This window comes from Myotis yumanensis, unplaced genomic scaffold (genome assembly GCF_028538775.1).
Source record: "Myotis yumanensis isolate MYYU_CA2020_CCGP unplaced genomic scaffold, mMyoYum1.0.hap1 SCAF_2, whole genome shotgun sequence".
NCBI lineage: Eukaryota > Metazoa > Chordata > Mammalia > Chiroptera > Vespertilionidae > Myotis > Myotis yumanensis.
The window spans coordinates 157,919,237-157,945,673 of NW_027223753.1; positions in this window are offsets into that span (position 1 = coordinate 157,919,237).

Genomic DNA, 26,437 nt, shown 5'->3' on the forward strand with positions numbered 1-26,437 from the left:
GGGAAGAATAAATGCTAGAGGTGGAGCCCAATAGCATTGTGATAAATAGATGAAGAAAGGGAAAGTGGGTGACTGGGGCTCAGATTTAGTGAGGACAATGTTGAGGTATTGTTCCAGGTCTCCATGAAGCCTGGTGTGCTCCTCAGTCTTGGAAGTCTATAGTCAAGATAGAGATGATGCCTCCTGGCTCACATTGTGCATCCTTGCAATGAACACATTACTCTCACTATTAGAGCTGTGTCTTTTCCAAGTAGCCTGAAAGAGCCCAGCTAATCACAGGGATTTGGCAACTAAAATGAGAATGGTTGTACTAGAGCAGTGGTCAGCAAACTTCGGCTCAGCAAACTGCGGCTCGCGAGCCACATGTGGCTGTTTGGCCCCTTGAGTGTGGCTCTTCCACAAAATACCGACTTCTGCATATGGGCCACGAAGTTTCAATCGCACTGTACGTGCGAGTCCGCACATGGTATTTTGTGGAAGAGCCACACTCAAGGGGCCAAAGAGCCACATGTGGCTCGAGAGCCGCGGTTTGCCGACCACTCTACTAGAGGACATCCAAGTAAACTTGAAAGAGTATAGTTTAGGTCAATGACAGAAAGCAGCACCTTACACTGCAAAATGGAAGTTTCAGAACACATTCCACTTCCCCAAAACAATAGCAACAACAACAAAAACATAAGTAGGCGTAAGAAAAGCTTTAAAAATTATCTGCATGGTTGAGTCATAAGGAGTTCATTTTGTTGGGACTATTGCCTCGGCTATGAGACAAAAGCCAGGAAAGAGAGTGACGATCTCCTGTGACAGAACTCTGGTGTCCTTGACACATACAGCCCAGGCAGGAGGAACGCAGGATGGTCTGGAGCAAGGGCTCCCTTTGATGAGGCTGCCAGCAGGGGCTGTGATGATGATAACACCCATCCTGGCAGCAGTTCTCAACCTGTGGGTCGCGACCCCTTTGGGGGTCGAATGACCCTTTCACAGGGGTCGCCTAAGACCATTAGAAAACACACATATATAATCACATATTGTTTTTGTGATCAATCACTATGCTTTAATTATGTTCAATTTGTAACAATGAAAATACATCCTGCATATCAGATATTTACATTATGATTCATAACAGTAGCAAAATGACAGTTATGAAATAGCAATGAAAATAATTTTATGGTTGGGGGTCACCACAACATGAAGAGCTGTATTAAAGGGTCGTGGCATTAGGAAGGTTGAGAACCACTGCTCTAAGGATTTTAGCCCAGAATCCCCAAACCAGACTTGAACAGTGAGCTGAAGCATCCTGATGGGCTCAGTGAAAGGCAATGATTCAACCTCTGCACCCCAAGCAGGCTCAGGAGCATGAGTATAGTGTGTTTATCAACTTGTCTATGGATTAAATATATCACGAGAGTCAAGATTTTGGGACTCTGCAAGGATGAGGCTAATCAGAAGTGTGTTCCATGGGCGCTGTTAGCCCAGGATGTCCTTGTAAAAGGCCCCTCAGACACACAGTTAGTGTGGGGGGACACACCCTTGCCATCTGGCTGAGCACCTCAGAGACTCCCATTGACACGTCTTTGGTTGAGGCAGGACTGCGATTAGAAAGGGTAGTTTCATTTCACCGCCATCACCTTCTAAAGGAAAGGATAACGGCTCTTTATCTGGCATGTGACCTTTTAGTTGAGCCTGAAGTATTTGGGGGCTGTTCAGAGATAGTGCTAAATGGCACAAGAATAGTATTCTGTGCTGACTGTTCCCTAGCAAGCTTCCTGAAGTAAAGGAGATAAGGGTTGTCAGAGACTATCCGGTTTTAGTGTTGGGGCATTTCCATCCTTTGTTATTTAAAATGGGCTTGGAGTTTTCTTTCTCTATGCGGGAGGGGCAACTGAAAAGCTTTCTTAAGCATTCAGGGCTTGGTTATGCTTTGAATACAGAGTAATGTGGTGAAGACTCTGAAGTGTTAGAGTCCTGCAAGTTAGCTGCGTGGTGCAGTTACCTAAACTTTTTGCTCCTTTGTTTCTTGTGTAAATGTGAATAATAATAATAATAATATCACACAGGGTTTTTATAAGGATGAGATTGGATAATGTATGTACAACATTTAGTATAGCACCCAGCACAGAGTGAACACTCAATTACTCTTAGCTATTTATTTAACTATTTTATTTTTTTCACAAGTAGTGAATTCTGCATATAATTACTTTATTCCTGAACCTTCAGATCAGAATTCCGTTCCTGGAAATGGTCAAGAGCAGAACAAGGGTAGATTTACTGTCAAATGCCGTAGACCTTTGGATTTCAGTTTTGTAGTTTCTGCTATTCTCAGACAACCTCAAGGGTCCGTGACATAGTATACGCTATTACATACATGTCACCTTAATCTAAAAGAGATAAAAAGTAGTCAGGGTGCAGGAGAATCATTTTGAGTACCCACCCAGCCCTGTCCTTCCCTGAGAACTCTTCCTCCCCCGCCACCCCCACCCAACCTTGAAGAGAGATGGCCCCCAAAGCTGGTATTGTACCTCATGACCCCTGACCACAACTGATTGAACACTTGATGAGCAAGAACCAATTTGGGGTTTGAGTCAACTCAATTTTCAGTACATACACAAAGAAGAAATTGGGGATCACATCTCATGATAGCTACAAGGTATGTTCAAATGGTTCAGAAGAAAAAGTGTCTATAATACACACAGAGAGTGAAAGCAAACATCCCAGAATCATAACAAAGCCATTGGTAAATCTAACTAAAGGGCATACAAGTGATCATTGTTTCTTTCCATTCTTATTTGGTCTACAATTTTTAAAGTTGGAAAAAGGTTTTGATGAAAAATAAAAATCCCCCTGGAAAAGATTAGACAATAGAATACTCCTTGAGTTAGAAATTAGTTCCAGAGTCTCTAGCCATCTCTGCTAGGCCTTGAGCTGAGAGACTGCATGTTAATCTTGGGTGGAGGAACCAAGCACACACAGGAGAGAAAGCTGTACTTTGGGGAGAGACTAGGGAAGCAGAGGTGCAGAAACACGCAGAGGGGAGAGAGCCTGACATTCCTGGATACGGGGAATGGAGGCTGTATTCCTGACCTCCTTGTTCTGGCTCCGGAGGCCTAGTTCTGGTGCAAGGCCTGGGAGATAGGGTATGCAGTGAAACAGCTGCAATTGATAAAAGCTACAGGAACTGTTAACAAAAAGTAAGACTACCCCACACTGGATTTATGGCTTAAAACTGGCAGAGACAAGATCGATCTAACATGGTGACTAATTTCACCCAACAGTAACCCCTAGCCTCATCGTATGGTCATTGTAGCACATTAGCATGCTAAGCAAATAGAAAGCCCGTATAAGGACACACACTAGCCCACGAAGCTCCTCTGAGAAATCTCCACCCCTTTTTGGGGAAAATCCTGAATATTCCTCCCCCTTATTGAAAACATTACTCCCTGATGAAATGAACCTCACTAAAGGAAACACATCCTGCTAAGGGGGGCTGCTCTGTCTGGAATAGCCCACTCTCTTTCTCACTGCTTCACTAATAAACTCACTTTCCCAGTAAATTCTATGCTGGCTCATGTTTGAATTCTTTCTCACACAAATCCAAGAACCCATAGTGGACGGTGAATTCTTGGGCCCCAGGACCCTTGGAATATCTGCATCATTCCTTCTACCCCTGAAGTCCATGAGTTACCCTGGTATCCTTCCAATAAATTATTTTAAAAAAATTTTTTGCTTATGATAGCTTTAGTGGTTCTGGTCCTTGTTTACAAGTGGGCTCTGATCAAGTCCCCTGGCAGGCCTGTGGTAACAGGTGCACGAAGGCATGTATGGGACTCTTCCTCTGAGTTGGTGGGTGGAATAACTGGCTCAGCTAGAAATTGTGCCTTGCAAACTGCTAGCATCTGCATCTCAATGGACTGTGTAGGACAGGCAAACTAAGTATTAACTGGAAGTATAACTTTCCATTATACTTTACAGCTTTTGGGGGAGGGGATAAATCATATGTGTAGTGGGAACATATTCTTCAGGACGCAAGCTCAGGAGTGAGGTGGGGGTTGGGGAAGTAACTTTTTTCCCTTTTCTATGCTGAGCTTAAGTCCTCTCTGCAACCTCCTTCTAGTAGCAGAGTCTGAGTGTGCTCACTGGGTTCAGTGTTTTCCCTATTTTTCCCTGGGGGAGTATGTTGGGGAGGATGGGCTATAATGCTGGGTCATCACCATTGATGCACACCTGGCATCTCCAAAGATGTCCCCCTCACCCTCTGATCCTCCCCTCCCCCCCCCCCCCCCCCCCCCCCCGCCTCAGTGTGGGGCGTCTCCTGGCTCACCTGCTCTTGGGGTCCAGACCTGCTGCCTGACTACACAGGGACCCTCTGAGGCAGCTTCTGGCCTCTTGGCCTACACCTTCTCTAGGACAGACCATTCAACTGCCCCCTGCCTCACCGGGGTGGAGTCTTACCACTCTCTGGACTCAGATCTCCCCAACAGATTCTGTTTACCTTCCTCTCTAGCTTCTAGAAGGGCACAGAGTCTTTCTCAAGTCACCTAGGTGGCATCTCTCTCTTCCCTCCTGGGATGGAGGACTGGATTATAGACCCCCCTGGAATTCTTCTTAGTCTACTGTTTGTATCACATTTTCTTTCAAAACTTAGTGTTTTATTTTTACTAGAGTAGGTGCACAGAAATGGCATAGTTTGTCATTTTCTTTCATTACAAAATAACCAGATCTAACTGCTCTTTTAGAAATATGGAATTCACAATTTAATATATAATCTGGCATAATTTTATGCCCTGAATCATTTTGGGTATTAGCTTTTGATATCTAAAGACCAAGCTTTTGGATCGCAAAATCCTTTTTTCTGGCAAAGCCTATTTTGAAATCCAAATGTTAAGAACTGACTTCTTTGTTATTTGCATTTTGTTATAACAAACTTACCCTGAGGCAATGACAACTTCCAGTCTAGGTCAAATGGAGACTGGTCAACGGATAGAAGAAAGTGAGGGAGTGGGCAGGAGGAGAACACATCAGGTTATATCCACTCCATATGCCAATGTAGTATTCATGAATTTGGGGATTTAAATAGATTGCATAAGTTATCCTTGCCAATGTCAAGGTTTTCCTCTATTGAAAGGTACAAGATTTCTCCTTGCTAAGATTATACTATATGGGAACACCTCGTGGACCCGAAACTTGAGTTGGATGGGGCAACTTCAACAATCTAAAACACAGCTGGGGATAGGAGGTAGTAAAGTCTGGAAGTCACTAAAATAGGTTTCATTGAAGCCACACACCAACGAGTTCATCCATAGGCAAGGCTCTTTAAAAAAAAGTTGATTTATCTTTATTTATATATTCATTAAAGGCCCGATGCACGGAATTCATGCAAGAGTAGGCCTTCCTTCCCCCTGCTGGCACCGGCTTCCTTCTGGCACCTGGGACGAGGGCTTCCCTTTCAGGTCGACCAGAAGGAGGACAGGTCAAGGTTGTATTGGGGTAAGAGATAGAAAGGTAGTATTGTATATTGCAAACAGCAAGAAAAACTGTTGATCACATTAGATAACAATGGAGGAGTCAGCACAACAAAAATAACAGGTATAAGATTTAAAACATCAAGGCTGCCCTAACTGGTTTGGCTCAGTGGATAGAGCGTCGGCCTGCGGATTGAAAGGTCCCAGGTTCGATTCCGGTCAAGGGCATGTACCTTGGTTGCGGGCACATCCCCAGTGGGAGGTGTGCAGGAGGCAGCTGATCGGTGTTTCTCTCTCATCGATGTTTCTAACTTTCTATTCCTCTCCCTTCCTCTCTGTACAAAATCAATAAAATATATTAAAAAATAAAATAAAATAAAATAAAACATCAAGGCTGTCTAGGAAATTTAGTCTAAAGATAACATGTCTTAAATTTCACTTTTGTTCCTATAACCAGTATTGTAATTGATCAACACCTTAGAGGAAATTCAGAGAAATATAATTCAAGTAAGATATATTGGATTCATAATTTAATAATAAGACATAATAACAATAGTGTGACATGAGTTTATGCCCTTAGTCTCTTGTGGGCATTGGATTTTGATAACCAAAAGCCAAGTTATTATTTTTTTTTTACAAAGATTATTATGGGCTAACTTGTGCACCCCTCGCCAAACTCATATTGAAGCCCTCAGAACTTTTAAAAAATGTATTTTTTTTTCTGATTTTCCAAAATGTCTAAAATGACTGTGTATTAACTTTAAACCAGTAAAATAAAATCTACCAGGTGGTTAGGTAAGAGTGCACAATGAATTCAGTCATTTTGTCATTCTGACTATAATGGAAGGTGTTTAAAAGAGTGAGAGTGACAGATGCCAGAGTGCAAGGGTGGAGGAGCGACTGGAGAGTGAGGAAGTAAAGACACAGGTGATGTGAGTGTGAAAATGAAACTAGGTTTGGAGAAAGCTTTTATTGTAGATGGAGGAACACTTGGATGTGTTTATAGGTGGAGGAAGTAACTGACTCTAGGAGAAGGAGAGGTTATACAAACATAGAAAGAGAGTAAGGCCTGGAGGAAGCTGGAGGGATTGGGTTTGGCCACACAATAAGGAGGTTGGCCTGGGACAGGTAGGAAAGAGGAAAGTTAGGGCCATGATGGGTAAGGTTAGAGGAAGAGGGAAGAGAAGTTGATGGCTTCCTGTCTGATAGCCCATTTTCTTTGAGATAAATGATCTCAGTTGCTGAGATTGAGAGGGACAGGCTGGAGAAAGGGCTCATGGAGAGTGTGTGTTATCAACACAGAGAATGAGAAAGGGCATTTAATAGGCGCAAGTAAAATCATTGCTGGTCAGGGATGAGGGCCTGATCAGGGTTGAGGGCCTGGTCAGGGTTGAGAGAAAATAGGGTCATAGAGACAACTGTGAGTTACTAAAGGAGAGGAAGAATGTGGTAACAAATGTATTTTAGAAAATTTTTAAAGTGCTGGTATACCAGATGGTGCAAGTGAACTTGGCCAAATTTTAGGGTGACTGGTAATGAGGTCAAAGAAGTGATGGTGAGCAGGGTCCTTTTGAAGGGAGATCATCTAGACTTTTAAAATAGGGGAGATATCATCAGACCACATTTCTCCTTGGCCAGTTAGCTCCCTGTGACAGGACAATTGGGGATGCTATAGAGAGACTGGATGCCTAGAAGAGATTTTTGGGACTGCTTTGCTTTCTTTTCCTCTCAGTGTCACCCCAGAAAAGGTTCTTCACCCTTTGGATGACAACTGGCTCTGGTTTCCATACTTGTAAGCCACCTCATAGCATCCCCTCGGAGGTGCTGGCCCCAGCCAGCTGGCCTCCTCTCCTCAGAGATCTGAGTCCCAGTTTGAGTCCCTTCTCTGAGCTCCCAGAGACACCAGCACTGACAGGCAGCCTCCAAGCCTGGGCCCCAGCTCAGCAGGACCTTGTCTCTGAGCTTCCAGATTTTGATAACTGAACCTCTTCCCTTTTCCTCCAGCCCTGAGGATGGTAGCTGCTTCCTGCAATTCTGCTACCTCAGTGTTCCCCCCTTTGCCTTTCAAGCCCCCAATACCTGCTTAACCAGTTTCTGCAGTTAAACTCTTTTTGTGGAAAATCACTGGAGTCGTTTTTGTTTTCTTGATTAAATCCTTATTATAAGAGTCACGTTATTAGTTGGCTAGGGTTGCTATAACAAATAACCCAAAACTGGGTGGCTTAAACAATAAAAGTTTGTTTCACAGTTCTGCAGGAGGTGAGAAATCTGCAATCAAAGTGTTGGCAGGATTGGTTCCTTCTGAGAGCCACGAGGGAAAGTCATAAATGGTCTCTTTACACTGACTTCCCTCCATGTGTGTCTGTCGTCAAATTTCTCCTTTTTATAAGGACACTAGTCATAATGGATCAGAGCCCATTCTAATGACCTCACTTTAACCTGATTACCTCTGTAAATACCCTCTCTCCAAATAAGGTCACAGTCTGAGGTACTGGGGGGGTTAAGACATCAACACATGAATATGGCAGGGATGGCAGAAGACACAATTCAACCTGTAACAGTCACCTTCAGCATAATAAACAGCAATTAGAGGAAAGTATGTGTTGAAGTTTTGGTTAGTCCACTTCTAGCTTTATGTCCTTGGGCAAGTAGCTTCATCTCTCAAAACTTCCATTTTTATACCACGTGAAAACTTATACTATAGTTCTTACTGCAAAAATTAAATTAGATAATAAAATAAAAAGAAATTCCAATTCTCCTCTCTTTCTTTCTTTGTTCTCTGTATTTTCTGGAAGATACACATGTTGCTCCTTCTTCTATTGCTAATTCTATTATTCTTATCCTGCTTCAATTAAAAAAAGAAAGAAAGAAAAGAAAAGAGTTTGTTTGTGCACAACTGGCTCTGAGACTTGACTGACAAGGGCTGTACTGACCACTGGAAATCCACCCTCCACTAACACCTCTGCAAACCTCACCCAAGTGGTGTCAGTAGGGCTTCCGCCCAGCCTCCCTTTGCTCTCTAACTCCTTTCTCTGCTTCCTTTGGCAAGGTCTGGGTGTGCCTCTGTGAGAGACCCCACTTTCCCAAATAAGTCTTGGCCAAGTTTCTGGTTGTTAACCACACCCCTGTCTCTCAGGGGAGAGTGCTTTTCCACACAAGATTTTGTTTAAAAATCCTTGTCCTGGAAGCTAACAAGCTGTGAGTTGCTTAAAAAGTAATGGTTACCTATGAACAGCACAGCTAAATATAGTCCTGCAAAATGCAGTATTTTCAAACAGAAGAGCGTTGTTTAAACAAGAATTTGAATAGTTTTTTTCCATGTAGGGATACAATGAGAGACCTCAGCAAAGCCTGTATTCTGTACTATTTTAAAAAGAAATGGAATTTTTAGAGTGGTGTGATAGATAATTTTATATATAAACTTGACTGGGTCACAGGGTGCCCAGATATTTGGTCAAACATTATTTTGGGTGTTTCTGTAAGAGTGCTGTTGGCATCTAGGAAATAGAGTTTCGGAATGCTGCTAACCATTCTGCAACGCACAGGACGCCCCCACAGAGAATTATCCAGCCCAAGGTGTCCATAATGCCTTGGTCTAGACCAGTGGTTCTCAACCTTCCTAATGCCACGACCCTTTAATACGGTCCCTCATGTTGTGGTGACCCCCAATTTCATTGTTACAAATTGAACATAATTAAAGCATAGTGATTAATCACAAAACAATATGTAATTATGTATGTGTTTTCCGATGGTCTTAGGCGACCCCTGAGAAAGGGTCGTTCGACCCCCAAAGGGGTCGCGACCCACAGGTTGAGAACCGCTGGTCTGGACACTTTGACTTTGTCACCTCATTTCTGTTCATGGCATCAATCACCTTCCCTAACTCCAGCCTGAACAACCACCTGAGTGTCTGCCGTAGACAACCAACATCTTCGCAGGTTATCTTTACCTAGAGGTCTCAAAGGCCCAACATGTCAAAAACTCACCTTCATTCCCAATCATTCAACCCTTACTATGTGATGGGCCCTATACAGGTGATGAAAATATAGGTGTAAAGAAGATAGAGTCTCTGCCATCTTAAAAACTCTGATTTGTGGTGTATCCAAGCAGCCAAACAGGCAACTACAATATGGAATGGGAAGTGCTCACTAGTCCAACAGAAGGCAGGGTTTCAGAACATGCGACTAGAAATACACCACAGGAACGGAACTCTTCTTCATATCAATTAGCCGGTGGTAAAACTGGTTTTGTTCTATGTCCTTCCACTTAAAGTCGAAGTTTCCAAGACCCTGTTGATGACATTAAGTGAGATCTTACTGTACATGTGTTCATTGTATATGTGTTCACATGTAGTCACACTGTCATTTCAGGGCCAGCCTGAACTTTCCTCCAGGCCTAGCAGCAAGTGCTTCGAGGGAATACACATGTAGAGTTGGGCAGTACGGTTCATTTCCATGAAAAAAACAAAAGTGTCATCCCATCAAAGGAGGAGAAGGAATTCACAAATAAGTGATGTTCATTAGAGGTGAGCAACAGCTTAGCTGCTATGTCAGAGCATAAATGGGAAAATGTTAGCCTCAAGGGACATTGCCATGGTAAAACCTCCTCCATGCCACCTGTCCAAATTTTTTCTCCAGTTGGCCACACCCATGGTCTCACTGGCCCCTTAAGAGACCTGGGTCCAGTACTCTGAGCCTCACCCTGTAACCGCTTTCCCTGTAGCACCCCTGCTCCCTCACACCTACCAAGGTCAGCTGTCCACTCCTTGCGATCCTCCCATTACCCACACCTGGGACTCCTAATAGAATTCTATCAAATTTCAGAGCCAGAGGGAGCTTGCAGAGCATAATATCCAACTTCATTTTACAGCTGAGGAAACACAATTTACAGTGGAGAGTTGATGGAGGAGGCCATTATCTGCTAAGTGAGCTGAGTAACAGAGAAAGCCTGGCTGCACCATCAGAGAGGTCATGAAACACAGGGATGCTCAGAACAGAGCAGGGATCAGAGACTGCGAAAGAGGATCCCCTGGTTGCCTGGTTTTACCTGTTCTTGAGGTTCATCTGTATTCCCACCTTCGCACTCCACGAGTCTTCCCTGGACCCTAATTACAATTTCCCTTTTCTGCTGATGGTAGCTAAAGTCAGTTTCCAATATATATGTGGCTCTTACTTCACACACATAATAAATCAGAATTCACACATGCAAATTCACAGTGTTGGAAAGCTCTCTGAATACCCTGGGCCCCCAGAAAGACAAACAAGTGGGTCTTAGAACAAATTAAACGTGAAGCATTTCCTGAAGCAAAAATGACAAAACTAAAACTGTCTTACTAAGGGCACATCGTGAGAAGGCAGGGTTCTCTGGAAAAGCCAATAATGCTGGGATAAAATAGAAGGCAGCAGGAAAAGAGAAAGACCAAATATGGATTGACTCCATAAAAGAAGCCATAAGCACCATGGTTGACTAGCTTAGTTGGTTGGAGTGTCATCCTGTACACCAAAAGTTTGCGGGTTCGATTCCCCATCAGGCCACATATTTAGATTGTGGGTTTGTTCCCTGGTCGGGGCACATACAGGAGGCAACTATTGATGTTTCTCTCTCACGTCAATGTTTTTCTTTCTCTCTCCTTCCCCTCTCTCTCTAAAATCAATAAAAAAAAAATATCCTTGGGTGAGGATTAAAAAAAAAAGCCATAGGCCTGAATCTATAGGAGCTGAACAGGATAGTTGAGCACAGAGCATGTGGACATAGCTCCTTCATATAGTCTCCAGAGCTGGAGCTGACTCAACGGTATGCAACACACACAAAACCACCTGGAATAGGAAGGGTGACTCCCCAGATGAAACTGCAAGTCTTGGTCTATTCATTTCTCAGGGCTGCTGTAAAAAATGACAACAAACGTGGTGGCTTAAAACAACAGAAATTTATTGTCTCGCTGTTCTGGAGGCCAGAAGTCTAAAATCAGCATCACTGGGTGGAATCAAGGTGTAGGCAGGGCCATGCTCCTTCCAGAGGCTCTAGGAGAGAATCTGTTTCTTGTCTCTTCCTCTTCTCGTGGCTGCATCATTCCTTGATTTCGGGTCACTGCAATCTCTGCCCTTGGTGTCATAGCCTTCTCATCTTCTGTCTGAGCCCCCAATCTCCCTACTCTTATAAGGGCACTTGTGATTATATCGAAGGCCTGCCAGTTAACCCAGGATAATAGTCCATCTCAAGGTATTTAATATAATCCTGTCTGCAAAGACCCCTTTGCCATATAAGCTACCATTCACAGATTCCAGGATTAGGATGTAAATAGCTTTCAGGGTTGGGAGAGGGGAGAGCGCTGATTGAGCCTACCACATTTGGGATAAACAAAATGCCAATTTTAAAGGGTATTAGCTGGCAATGAAATGGTAAAGAAGGGTAGATCCAATGAGTGTTTGCAGCACCCGGTTGAATAAGAGGCATCTAGATCCAAAGAACACCAGATCTGGCTCTCACAGTTGGCATATTCCTATGTTGTTGTGGTCCATCCTTTGTTCTGGATGCTACCTGAGTGATCAGGAATTTTTCTGATAATTTGGCTGCTTATGTAGATTAACCTACAGTGACAGAATACGCTGATTTGTACACCAAAGTGTTTGGTTTGTTGGATCATTACATTCTCATCGTAAATGTAAAAATCAGAATTCTGTTTTATTGTCCATTAGTTTTTATGAGTTTAGGTAACACATCAGGCTCTGAAATGAGGTCTGTCCATTTTACAAGCTCAGATATATAATTTGCCAGCACAGTAATAGTGAATCCATCCATGAAGGTGCAATCAAACTGAGTTATGATCTCTTGGTCCTAATTTCAAACTCTAAAGGAAGGAATGTAATTAGTTAAACTGGAGTCAATTTCCCACACTGGAGCAATGGACTGTGGCCAGGGAATGAGTCCCCTTTGAATGTGCAGCGCTTGTTTTATATTCATTTGGGAGGGATAGGTCAGTGTCCTCACAAGTTGGAGAACATGGCAAACAAGGGACGTAATGTAAGTGCAGGCTGTGTTGTCCTTAATTCCCAGAAGACATTCTATTTCCAAACATCCCCTGTGCCACCTACTATGTCTTCATAATTATGTTTTTGTGTGTAGTTTCAGGAATCACAGTAAAACTACAGTTTCTCCTTCCTCCAATGCATTCTTCTCACTCCTACCAAATTAATCTCCACAAAATACCTTTGGTTTGTTATCTATCATGACTATTACTCATCTACTATCTCTGTGTTTTTAGCCTTACTTCTGTATCTCCTGCATTTTATTACTTAATATATTTTAAATCAGTTCACTCTATAATTAAATACACTAATAAAAAAATGAACTCTTTCTCCTATAAATAAAAAAACTGATATCACTTTCCTTAAATAGGAGATAATTATTCAAAGAAATGTAGCAGGATATTAGAATGTGGTTTTGACTGAGACTCCAAATACAATATACAAGGCACAATATGCAATATGCCTATAATAGAAGCTAGTGTAAGATGAACTCCTCTCATGCAAGTTCACAAAGCAAATTGTGGAGAACTGGTTCCATGGTGCTTGCACCCCTTAGCCAGATCAATGATATTTACAATGAGTCAGAATGTGGAGGGAGAGGATTCGTGAAGGATTCTCTTAGGAGGGATCTGATGATATGCCAGAGGCCCAAGGGAGGCCTCAGACCCATGTGACAAGCTTCCTTGGGATCACATGGAGAGCTAACGAAAGTGTTCCCTGCAGTTAGGGGATAGAGGGGATATGCAATGGCAAGTGACTCCCACCTAAGAAAAGGTGGAAGTGGCTGTGTTAGGATTGGACTACATACCAAGAGTTTTGGGGATAAAGGAGGGTGACTATTTCCTGTAGACCAGATGTGGGCCACGTGGGAGAAAGGGAACTGGATTCTGGTCAGAGCATCTTGGGTCCTTCCAATTGAGTGGCCGAGGAACTCCAGCAGGAAGCTACAGGGGACTGCTGACTTCCTACCGGCTGTGGAAGAGTCGTCAGTTGCCCTTCCACAGGGAGTGATTGAAATCTTCATGAGAGTGCCCAGGCATGAGGGAGTCAAGTTTGACCTATTGGCCCATGGGAATCTCAGCCACCAACCAGGAAGTACTGTCCTTACACTTTACTTCTCTCCTTTTCTAACCCTGGAAAGAAGTAAAATAACAGCTAACAAGGGAAGGAGAAAGTGAGTGGAGAGATCAGGAGCCAACCACATCCCCTCTCTGGAAGGCAGGCAGTGGTCAAGCAGAGGCCTTGCCCAGGAGAGGACGGGGATATTGAAGGGTGGACTAGTATCTAATACTTGACATTCAAATGACCAAACCAAGACTGTGTGCAAGCCACTAACACTGCAAATGTTGATTGATTGATTGGTGTCTTGGTGTGGGTAGTGAAGTCAAATTTAAAAACCCTGGATTCTAGACCTAATGCACAATAATTTGCTGTGTGACTCTGAGCAAGTCACTCCCTTCTCTGGGCCTTATAAATACTGATAATTAAATAAAAACAATAAGGGCTGGAAGGGTGTAAGAGCTGTTGGTGTATTTATTTTTTAAATTTATTTTTCAATTAGAGTTGACATACAATATCATATTAGTTTCAGGTGTATAACATAGTGGTTAGACATTTATATACCTTATGAAGTGATCACCCTGATAAGTCTAGTACCAATCTGACACCATATATAGTTATTACAATGTTATTGACTATATATTCTCTATGCTGTTCTTTATAGTCCTGTGACTATTTTTGTAACTGCTAATTTATACTTCTTAATTCCTTCACCTTTCCACCCATCTTTCCACCCCCTCCCAACTAGCAATCATCAATTTGTTCTCTGTTTGTTTTGTTTATTCATTTATTTTACCTTTTAGATTTCACATATAAGTGAATTCATATGCTATTTGTCCTTCTTTGTCTTTCCCTTAGTGTAATATCCTCTAGGTCCACCCATGTTGTCACAAATGGCAAGATTTCATTCTTTTTTAGGGCTGAGTATACATACCACATATACTTTATCCAGTTATCTATTGATGGACACCTTGGTTACCTCCATATCTTGGCTATTGTGAATAACACTGCAATGAACATAGGGGTGCATATATATTTTTGAATTATAGTTCTAGAATTCTGATAAATTCCCAGAAGTGGAATCGCTGGGTCATTAGGCAGTTCCATTTTTACTTTTTTAATATATATTTTTATTGATTTCAGAGAGGGAGAAATAGAAACATCAATGATGAGAGAAAACCATTGATCAGCTGCTTCCTGCCCATGCCACACTGGGAACTGAGCCCAGAACCCGAACATGTGTCCTGATGGGGAATCAAATTGAACTGTGACCTCCTGGTTCATAGGTCAACACTCAATCACTGAGCCACACCGGCTGGGCAAGTTCTTTATATTTTTTGAAAGTTAACCCTTTATTGGATGCATCACTAGAGACATTTATGATTGCTATCTCCTTCTGGAGGATTGACTCTTATTATTATACTAGAGGCCTACTGCACAAATTCGTGCACGGGTGGGGTCCCTAGGCCTGGCTGGCAATCGGGGCCAATGGGACGTCTCACACAGTCCCGATTGGGCTGCAGGAGGTTCTGATCAGAGTGATCGGGGCCAGCGGGGCGGGGGGTGGGGAGGAGGGTAGGTGCCATGGGAGGTTCTGATGGGGCAATCAGGGGGAGGGGCCATGGGAGGTTGGCTGTAGGAGCTCACTGACCACCAGGGGGCAGCTCATGCATTGAGTGTCTGCCATCTGGTGGTCAGTGCCCGTGATGCGACTGGTTGACCAGTCATTCCAATCATTCTGGTCATTTGGTTGTAACAGTCGTTACAAGCTCTCTGTCTCTGGTAAGTTTCTTTGCTCTGACATCTGCTTTTTTTGTTATTTGTATAGTTATTCCTGCTTTCCTTTGTTTAATATTTGCTGAATATATCTTTTTCTACACTTTTACTTTCAACCTGCCCATATCATCATATTTGAAGTGAGTCTCTTATAGACACCAGAGATCATTGGATCATGTTTTGCAATTCAACTTACCAGTTTCCCTCTTTTAATTGTTGTATTTCAGCCATTTGCATTTAATGTAGTTATCACTATATTAGGGCCTAAGTCTTCCTTTTAGCTTTAATTTTTTGTTAATGATAATAATCATTATTATATCAAGTAATAAATATGTACAAAGATAAAACAGTTTTAGTCATTTTTTCCAGATGTTTTGATTGACTAATAAGTAAACACAGAACTAAAATCTATATATAATCTTAGAACAAAAATTTCTATTTGGTTGGTTACTCTTCTGTATTTATAGTCTGTGCCTTTTACTTATTTATTTTTTTAAACTTTATTTTTGTTGTTGACACTATTACAGATGTCCCCATTCCCCCCCACACACACTTTGCCCACCTCTACCCAGCCCCTCTTCCCTCTGGCCATCACCACACTGTGTCTATAGGTTATGAATATATGTTCTTTGGCTGATCCCTTCACCTTCTTTCAATAACTTGTGCCTTTTTAAATGGACTTCAAAGCATTAATAGTCACGCAAATACTTAAGCAATAAAGAAGTTCCATTATGCAGAATCTATAATGTATGGCAAACAGGAACTGGCTACTAAGTAAAATGTGCTGTCAGGATTCATTAAAAACAAAACCCTTAGAGTTGTGTTGGCTTATGAAAAGGAACAAGGAACAATCTGGGATACATAATGTATTTCACAGAGAAGATTATAGTGAGACATGGTATCTCAGAGGCAAATTACACTTTGCTATAAGTTAGAGTACTATTATGTGCATCTTTTTAATCAACACTTAAAAATGATCGAGTAGTTCCTAACTACTTAAATGCAAATCCTAATCAACTGCAAAATCTCCTGTAGTCAGAGCCTAGTGAGAACCATGGAAGAGGAAAGGGCAGAACACCCAGTGGTTAGCATTTAAAAACATGTTTCATCTAAACCAGTGGTCCTCAACCTTCTGGCCCTTTAAATACAGTTCCTCATGTTGTGACCCAACCATAAAATTATTTTCGTTGCTACTTCATAACTGTAATGTTGATACTGTTATGAATCATAATGTAAATATCTGATATGCAGGATGGTCTTAGGCGACCCCTGTGAAAGGGTCGTTCGACCTCCAAAGGGATCTCGACCCACAGGTTTGAGAACCGCTGATTATTCTAAACAGAGGAGATGAGTTGTAACTTATCATCTTGTAAGAAAAAAAAAGAAAAGAAAACCTTTCAAAGCTAACAAGGTGGCTAGGATCTGGCATTCTGTTCTATTTCAGCAAAAATACTCCCTAACCAGTCCTCTTGCATTAATGATGCCTCAGGGCAGGTGGGTCTAATCACTTTCTCCAACCCTTCTATGATGGTCAGCAGCTCAGCATGTTGTTTTGAGGCACCTGATTGTCCCCAGTTCCCTGGGTATAGCCTAGTGATGGAGGCCCAGAGTCACTCAGCAGCTAGCAGTACTGTGAGGACATTGGCATGAAAGTAAAAGGTGAGCCCTAGCTGGTTTGGCTCAGTGGATGGAGCATCAGCCTGTGGACCGCAGGGTCCCAGGTTCGATTCTGGTCAACGGCACGTATCTCAGTTGCAGGCTCCTCTCCAGCCTGGGCCATGGTCAGGGCACGTGCAGGAGGCAACCAATTGATGTGTTTCTCTCATATCCATATTTCTCTCTGTCTTTCCCTCTCTTTTCCACTCTCCCTGAAAATCAATGGAAAAATATCCTGAGGTGAGGATAAAAAAACAAACAAAAAAAGAATTTGAATAAAAACTATGGCCTTCATTTAAAAAAATAAAAGTAAAAATAGAAAGTAAAAGGTGAGTGGATACTGGTAGTCTTGTGCGTAATCAAGCTCAGTTGTAGGACTTGCCTTTCCTCCTCCCTGTCAGTGGCAGATGGTGACAGGGTGCAGACAAGGGGGCAGACCCATGAGTATGGCAGTGGCAAGACTTGGCCAACGGGCAGATGGCTGTGGTGGCTTCGTGCTGGCTTAGTCCTGATATTTTTATACTGGTTTGCACACTCATCTGTGCCCTGCCCAAGCTCCTGAGCACTAAACATTTTCATTTTATTTTTAGTTTTCTGTTTTTATTTTTTGTTCTTTTGTTTCTTGCCTTCCTGAGGGTTACTTGCATGTTTTTTAGATCTTTCATTTATTTGTGATGTTTTTTAGTGTATATCTTTGCATAGCTATTTTAGGAGTTGCTCTAAGTGATACATTATATGTACTTAACTGTCAGTCTTTTGATGTTATTTTCCAGTTTAGGTAATGTTAGAGAAGGCTTATTTCCCTTTACATACCTTTACCCTCTCCCATTTATAATACAACTAGAGGCCCGGTGCACAAAAATTTGTGCACTCGGTGGGGGGGGGGGTCCCCCAGCCCGGCCTGTGCCCTCTCGCAGTCTGGGACCCCTCGGGAGATAACGACCTGCTGGCTTAGGCCTGCTCCCGGGTGGCAGAGGGCAGGCCCAATCCCTAGGTGCAGCCCCTGGTCAGGCTCAGAGCAGGGCAGATGGGGGAGTTGGGGTGCCGCCCCGTCATGCACAGAGCAGGGCGGATCGGGAGGTTGCAATGCCACCCTCAGTCACACTCAGGATAGACTGATTGGGGGGTTGGGGCACCGCCCCCTGTCACACTCAAGGCAGGGTCAATGGGGAGGTTGCGGCACCACCCCCTGTCACGCACAGAGCAGGGCCGATCAGGGGGTTGGGGCGCTGCCCCCTGTCACTAACAGAGCAGGGTCCATCAGGGGGGTTGGGGCGCTGTCCCCTGTCACTCACAGAGCAGGGCCCATCAGGGGGTTGAGGAGCTCCCCGCTGTCACTCACAGAGTAGGGCCGATAGGGGAGCTGGGACACCGCTCCCTGTCACACACAGAGCAGGGCGGATCAGGGGGTTGGGGCGCTGCACCCTGTCACACTCAGGGCAGGGCCAATGGGGAGGTTATGGCTCTACCCTGTCACACACAGAGCAAGGCCCGTGGAGGGGGATTGGGGCACCACCCTCTATTACCCACAGAGCAGGGCCGATCAGGGGGTTGGGGCACCGCCACTGTCACACTCGGGGCAGGGCCGATGGAGAGGTTATGGTTCTACCCTGTCACACACAGAGCAGGGCCCGTGGGGGCGGGGGGTTGGGGCGCCTCACCCTGTCACACATAGAGCCGCAGGGCAATCGGGGGATTGGGGAGCTCCCCCCTATCAGGCACAGAGCAGGGCTGATCAGGAGGTTTGGGCGCTGCCCCCTGTCACGCTGATCCCGGTGCCGGGAGCCTCGCTGCTCCGCTGATCCTGGTGCCGGGAGGCATATTACCCTTTTACTATATAGGATAGAGGCCTGGTGCATGGGTGGGGGCCGGCTGGTTTGCCCTGAAGGGTGTCCTGGATCAGGGTGGGGGTCCCCAATGGGGTGCCTGGCCAGGCTGGCTGAGGGGCTGAGGGCTGTTTTCCCCGCTGGCAGTTGACTAAAAGCTCCCAACCGCTCCTTGTTTTCTTTTTTTTATTTTTTATTCTGGGCCAGCTTTAGCTCTGAGGCCTCGCTGCTGAAAACATGGATACAATGTTGCGGTCCGGGGTTGACTGAAAGCTGGTTTTGTTTAGCTTCTTATTTGCAACATAGTAATAGTTGCTTAGAGTTGCAGTTGAGAGTCTGGCAAGTGAGGCGGGGAACGTTGGAGTCTGCAGTTCCTGGAGGAAGCAAGCCTCCCTGCTCGCTGTAGTGCCTGGCTGCCGGCCGCCATCTTGGCTGACAGTTAATTTGCATAAGGATACGCTGATTAGCCAATGGGAAGGGTAGTGGTCGTACGCCAATTACCATGTTTCTCTTTCATTAGTGTAGATTGTCTTAAATATTTTACGTTTAGAACCACATCATACAGTGTTATAAACTTATCTTTAATTGTCAAATATAATTTTGAAAACTCAAGAGGACAAGAAAATTCTATGCAGACTGGTGCAGCCACTGTGGAAAACAGTATGGCGTTTCTTCAAAAAATTAAAAATGGAACTGCTATTTGACCCAGTAATACCACTTCTAGGAATATATCCCAAGAAAACAGAACACCAACCGGAAAGGATATATGCACCCCTATGTTCATAGCAGCACAATTTACAATAGCTAAGATTTGGAAACAGCCTAAATGCCCATCAGTAGATGAGTGGATTAGAAAACTGTGGTACATCTACACAATGGAATACTACGCTGCTGTAAAAAAGAAGGAATTCTTGCCATTTGCAACATCATGGATGGAACTGGAGATCATTATGCTAAGTGAAATAAGCCAGTCAGTGGAAGAAAAATGCCACATGATCTCACTTATTTGTGGAATATAAAGAACATTATAAACTGATGAACAAAAATAAATACAGAGACAAAGAAACATCGAACAGATTGTCAAACTACAGTGGGAAGGCTGGAGAGGGTTGGGTGGTGTGGGGAGGGGGGAGGTAAGAGATCAACCAAAGGACTTGTATACATGCATATGAGCACAACCAATGGATGCAAGACACTGTAAGGGGGAAGGGGGTGAGGGCATGTTTGGGGGGTTGGAGTAAGGGAAGCCAGAGGGAGGTCAATGGGGAAAAAAAGGAGACATATGTAGTACTACTTGTAATACTTTAAACAATGAAATAAAAATAAAATTTTAAAAATAAGTAAACAGAGACCTATAGAGGTTAAATAACTTGCCTAATCTAATAATTGCAGAGTGAGAATTCAAACCCCAATTTGTCAGCTATGAAAATCTGCTTTGCAGGAAGAAGGTAGGGCTTGGGAGAAGTAGCAGTAGAGATGCTTGGTAAGTCCTTGAGGTGGCCACAGAGGATTGATAGATGTAGCTGGACTACACTGCTTTCCTCTCCTATTTTCACAATTGTGCTGTGCTTTGTGCTAGAGCAGTGACGGCGAACCTATGACACGCGTGTCAGAGGTGACACGCGAACTCATTTTTTTGGTTGATTTTTCTTTGTTAAATGGCATTTAAATATATAAAACAAATATAAAAAATATAAATCTTTGTTTTACTATGGTTGCAAATATAAAAAAATTTCTATATGTGACACAGCACCAGAGTTAAGTTAGGGTTTTTCAAAATGCTGACACGCTGAGCTCCAAAGGTTCGCCATCACTGTGCTAGAGTCTACAGCCTTCTCCTCCCAGGATGAACTTTTATTTCAAGGTAAAAGTCTGGGCTGGGTTCTTCTTTCCTCTCAGATCTGAAGGGAGTTGGCCAAGTCTCCTCTTCCTGAGTGTACAAGACTAAGAGAGACGGGAGGGGGCCTCCAGCACAGAGACCCATTGCCAAGAACATCTCAGGGTGGAGAGACCTTTGGAACATTTTTTCCACTCTGCATCAGACAGGGTAAAATTGATTAGCATTTAATTGGTTTCAGCTGTTCTTAACATATTGCATAGAAAACTTTGATGTACTTTGCTAAATTCAATATCCCTTATGGTTAACAGGCTGAAAGCCAAAACACCCTTGAAGAAACAGCAGAAATCAATGCTTTGGATCACACTGAGTTCTTTGCTGTTGTTCACCCATTTGGAATGCTCCTGGAATGCTAACTACCTTGAATTGGGATGAGAAAAGAAACAAATTGGATAGATAGCTTCCCAGAAACCAAAGTATCTAGATTGCAGCTCCAGATTTCCCTGGGTTGCCATGTGATTTTGATAAACCTCTTCACCTCTCTGAACTGCATTCGGGTTTCTAATCCAGAAAATGAGGAGAATGAGCTCAGTGATCACAAAAGTTGCTTCCATCTTTCAAAATTCTCTAAATTATTTTCCTTATTCTGATGTTTCAGTACAATTCTGGAAAAACAGCAATACGTTGCGCTCTGATCAGGAAGTATATAGAATAGCAATGGCAGATTGTGTGTTGTAACTCAGTGAGGAAAAGGGTTGAGAGAACATGTAGGCTACGGCTTAATCAATATGCATTTTAGTCTCCAAAGGTCAGAGGACAAACGAGGGGCTGGGGAAATCACTGACTGTTTCACTGTGTGTTCTTGGGCAAGGACTCTTCAGCCCCCACCCTTCATGTCTACATCTACCTGTTATTGCAGAAATCTTGGTCAAAAAGTAGTCTGCAAATTATGTGTACCAGACACTGAGAGACAGAGTGAGTGCAACTATAGTAACTGCTCTTTCTCAACCTTCCATCCTATTCTTCCCTGCATTCCCTTCAATTGCTCATTCTTCAACTTTCTCTTTGCCTTTATTTCTTCTCTCTTGCTACTTCTCTCTTGCTGAGTCACTGTCACTGGGTGTTTTCTTTACTAGCGCTCATGGAGGACTTCGTGGCCCCTAGAATAGTGAAAAGCTTAGGAGGACCTGAGAGGGAGCCTTCTAAAGTCCTGCGTGCCCCCACTTGGCTTTATAGAGTCCCCAACAATTATTGTCCTCTTATCACCAAACCTAAAGTTAGCATTTAATTGACTAACTTGCAGGCCTAACCCCAAGGCCTAGAGAATTTCTGACCTATCTCCAGCACCCCCAGGGTTGCTAGGATGAATGTGGACTTACTTAAGCTTGAGAAGAGAGAGACCTGAGGCACCTCCATGGAATGCCTTCTCCAACCCCTAAAGCCAAAGATCCCCCTTATGCTCCATGAATTGGTTAATGCTTGAAATGGTTCAACCTGCTGGACCCATAGCTGGTGGTGTTACATCCATGGCCCAGGACCCTTTAGGGGTCAAGGCAAATGGTAACATTGAAGAGCTGTTGCCTGAAGTGGTTCTCCATGAGTTAATACCCCTCATAGATGAAGTAGGTTTGTGTTAACAACACACAGCTATGACACTGAAGGCAAGACTAGCTACTGGAATTTGTAGGCTGCTTGTAAAACTTCATGAGCGTTATTATATCAACATGGATCCTTCTTTCCCAGAACCAAGTCATGCACTGGGAATCTGAAGTGTGGAAGAGAGTAGGTCTTGGTCCTTGACTCACCCATTTGGGGATGCCAGCCTCACTAGATTGGAAAAATGATGAATAGTGTTCTTTCCCTCTGGAAATGTCATGTGGCCACCTGGGAGGAGACTAAAGGCTTGCAGGCAGCAAGGTTTTCCCAGTCCCATCTGGAGGCTCTTTATCACAGTCTGGGTAGGAGTGGTCTGAACACGCTCTTCTCCATGAGTGGTAGGACATTCTATCTCTCTGAACACCCTAGGGGAGCAGAACAAAATTGAGCCAATTGAGTGAGCCCACCAGCTCAGCAAATCCAGTGCTTCACACTGTTGTGTGCTAAGTACTCCCACAAATCTTTCCCTGGCTTGGGAATTGCACACTATTTAGGGCATCATTTCTCTTAAGAGTTTACCCCTGGTTGGGAATGTGAGGAGTCCATGGAATAGAGATGAGAAACAAAGATGAGGAGGCCATGGGATAGAGATGAGAAACAAAGATGAAAGCACTCTGTAAACTCTAAAGTGCTAGTCTTGTTTATTATTGTTGGTGTGCAAAACCTCATGGACCCTCCCCCCAGTGATTCCTCTTTAATATGTGTTCAGTCAGGGAATGGGGCCCTGTCATCAGGTGATTTATATGCTCATATTCTTCATGGAGAAGCCCAAGCCCATCCTGCTGGCCTGGCCAGCTTGGCAATAAGCCCAGACTCATCTTGTTAGATCCTGATTCTGCTCTTCCTCCCCAAAGTCACAGCAACACTTGTACTCATTGACCTCAGGCAGTTTCCCTAGTTTCTCAACTCTAATTCACCTTGAGTTACAAATGGTTGATGAAAGATCACATAATTTTCTTCATTTTGATTATAAAGAGGGAACACGAGGGAGCTTTAAATCTTGAAGTCACTCTTGTGCTTCCCACATGTTGCTCTCACTCAGGAATGGGAGAGGATGGTGTGGTTGGAATTGAGCCCCAAGTCCCCACCCCCATCCTCCCCACCCCCATCCTCCCCACCCCCATCCTCCCCACCCCTACCCCCCTACCCCACCCCTGCCCAAGGCTTTAGCACAGCCTCTGTTCCTCCTCTGGATTCCTCTCTCAGCCCTTCTGAACTCCTTTCAGTCTGAACTCATGTAAACTCTTATTGAGCCAGACAGTGTTTTCCAATTTTTATAAACCAAATGATAGAGGGTTATAAAAAGAAACAAGCCATGATTATGAAAGGTGCCATGAACATCAAGTTCCACACTGCTGCTTTTGAATTGGCCTTTATTAAAAACTGGTTATAATTCTTCTGGGGTCAGGACTGCTAAAAATATTAGAAGTTGACTTGGAAATTCTATGCTTTTATTATGCCCATTTTCCCTAATTATTTGTTTTCAGCCATAAAAAGCTGACATTTTAGGGTCTGTTGCTTTTGCCCTAAGCCATAAACTTAATTTTCAGCTGCTGCATCTTGGAAACCTAAGATTCTCAGACCGTTATTACTTATATTCAGAAAAAAATATTTTATTTTAATCAATAAGGTTTAGTTCACCAGTAGCTGGGATAAACCTGCATTTTCCTCTTCTTCTTTAATAGTGATGTAATTATGAGAACTATTGTAGTTCATGATAATGCATTTAGATATTGTACTATCAAAAAAACACCAATAAAGAAAGGAAATGAAACAATAAATAGGAGAAACATCTATCCCGTTTCCCCCTTCCTCCATCTTCTTGGCTATTCGAACATAAACTGTCACTAAAATCCAAGAGAGTTAAATTCTACTTCTATCTAGGATAACTGTTATAAACTCCTCCCTAAGCAAAAATTTTGTGTTCTGAAGTCATTGTGTTCTTAGGCTTTGGTCCAAAGTGACTTCATTTTCTGTCTGCTGGGATTTAAGAGAGACTGCTAATGTAAGGACGGCAGTTTCATGAGCCAAAGATGTCTTTTTTTTTTTTCGACTCATGCTCAATAAGAATGAATTGTGTGTTGAGATGCCCATCAAGTTTCTCCAAAATTTTAATTACGTTTTGCAGAATTCTACTTGGCTCAACCATGGAATTAATTAAAAGGTACATTACAGATCTGAGAAACTTAACAAAAAATTGGCATCAGGAAGGCATAGGAACAGTTACTAAAACTCTAAAAATAACAGTTCTCAGAGAACAGTTCTCAGCCTTATATTAAACACATCAAAATTAATTTCAGCTGCATCAAAAAGTTGGCATGTGAGTCAGTCTCAGGGTTTATTTTGTTTTGTTTTTAATTGGTTTGAATAGAAAGGGGGCAAAAACAATTCTAGGGTTTCAGGATGGAAATGAAGAGTTCATTAGTCATGAGCCTGTCTGTTAAGAATGATGCAGGCATCTTAGCTACTAACATCCTTAGCCTTCTTGTCATTGGCATCACTATAAACCAGAAAGTCAACACTCCTGGGAGAGCCTGTTCTAGAACAAAATTGGGACTGAAAGTTCTCTCTCAACTCAGTTACTCCAACCTTCAAGAAGAAAAAATAATGACTTTCAGAAGTCGCCTTAAAAGATAATCCAAGATGTGCAAAAAAGATTTTTGTAAAAGGGTGCTCATTGAAACATTATTTATCACAGTGAGAAATTGGAAAGAGCCAAATAGCCAAAAAGAGGATTGGTTAAACAAATTACACAATAGTCAAACAATGGGATACTCTGCAATCATAAAAAATAATCTATATATATAAAAGTCCAGTGACCGAACGGCAGAATGACCAGAATGACTGGTCGACCAGTTGCTATGATGCACATTGACCACCAGGGGGCAGACGCTCAATGCAGGAGCTGCCCCCTGGTGGTCAGTGTGCTTCCACAGTGGGAGCGCCACTCAGTTAACTGGGATAGCAGGCCCAGGGTGAGGCGGAGTCTCTGCACCTATCAAATACCTGAGACAATCCAGACTCCAGCCTGATCTCACCAGCTGATGCAGGCTCTCTAAGGTGTGTTCTAGAAAGAGCATGGGGAGCTGGCATAGGTGGATGGCAAGAGGAGACCCCCCCCCCCCCCCCCCCCCCCCAGGGAGGCTGTTCTGATGGCTGCTGAGGATCCTGGAGCACGGCTGCCCTGAACATCCCCGATGGTGTCACCGACCTGGAATCACACATCAAGGACAGTCACCAAGTGACTTTGGGATGCAAAGCTCTCCATCAGGTTCCTCCAGAATGTAGACCACACCTTTACCCAAGAAATTACCCTGAAATATCAGCTCAGACTAATTTCCTCATTCAGCAACCGTTCAGAGGGTGGGTCCAGAGGTGCTTGGCTGACTGGGATGAGTGGTGCTCCCACAGTGGGCCAATACCTGCAGGCCACGCCCACACCAGTGCACGAATCTGTGCACTGGGCCTCTAGTGTTATTATAATAATACTAGAGGCCTGATGTACAAAATTTGTGCAAGAGTAGGCCTTCCTTACCCTGGCTGCCGGCACCAGCTTCCCTCTGGCACCTGAGACCCAGGCTTCCCTCCGGTGCCAGCAGGCACCCGGGACCCAGGCTTCCCTAGGCCACCGGCAGACACCCGGGATCCTCGCAGCCCCAGCTTCGTCTGGAAGGACATCTGGTCTAATTAGCATATTAAACTTTTATTATTATAGATTAGAGTTCATAAGAAAATGTTATAACATGTTAATCTAATGATCTATCTATCTATCTATCTATCTATCTAAAAGCCTAAGCTACTGGCAGACCGGTAGCTATGATATGCACTGACTGCCAGAGGGCAGATGCTTAATGCAGAAGCTGCTTAGCTGCGGTGACTTGGCAGCTGTAGTTTTCAGGTGATGCACCCGGAACCAGAGAGGAGGGAGCCCGATTCCTGGGTGTGTCACCCAAGAACTGCCCCCTCACAATCTCGGACCCCTCAGGGGATGTCGGAGAGCTGGTTTCAGCCTGATCCCTGCAAGCCAGGCTGAGGGACCCCACTGGTGCACAAATTCATGCACCGGGCCTCTAGTCATATATATTAAGAGAAAATAGCAAGTTAAAAAATAGTAGACTCCAAAAAGTAATCATGGCTATCTGTAGG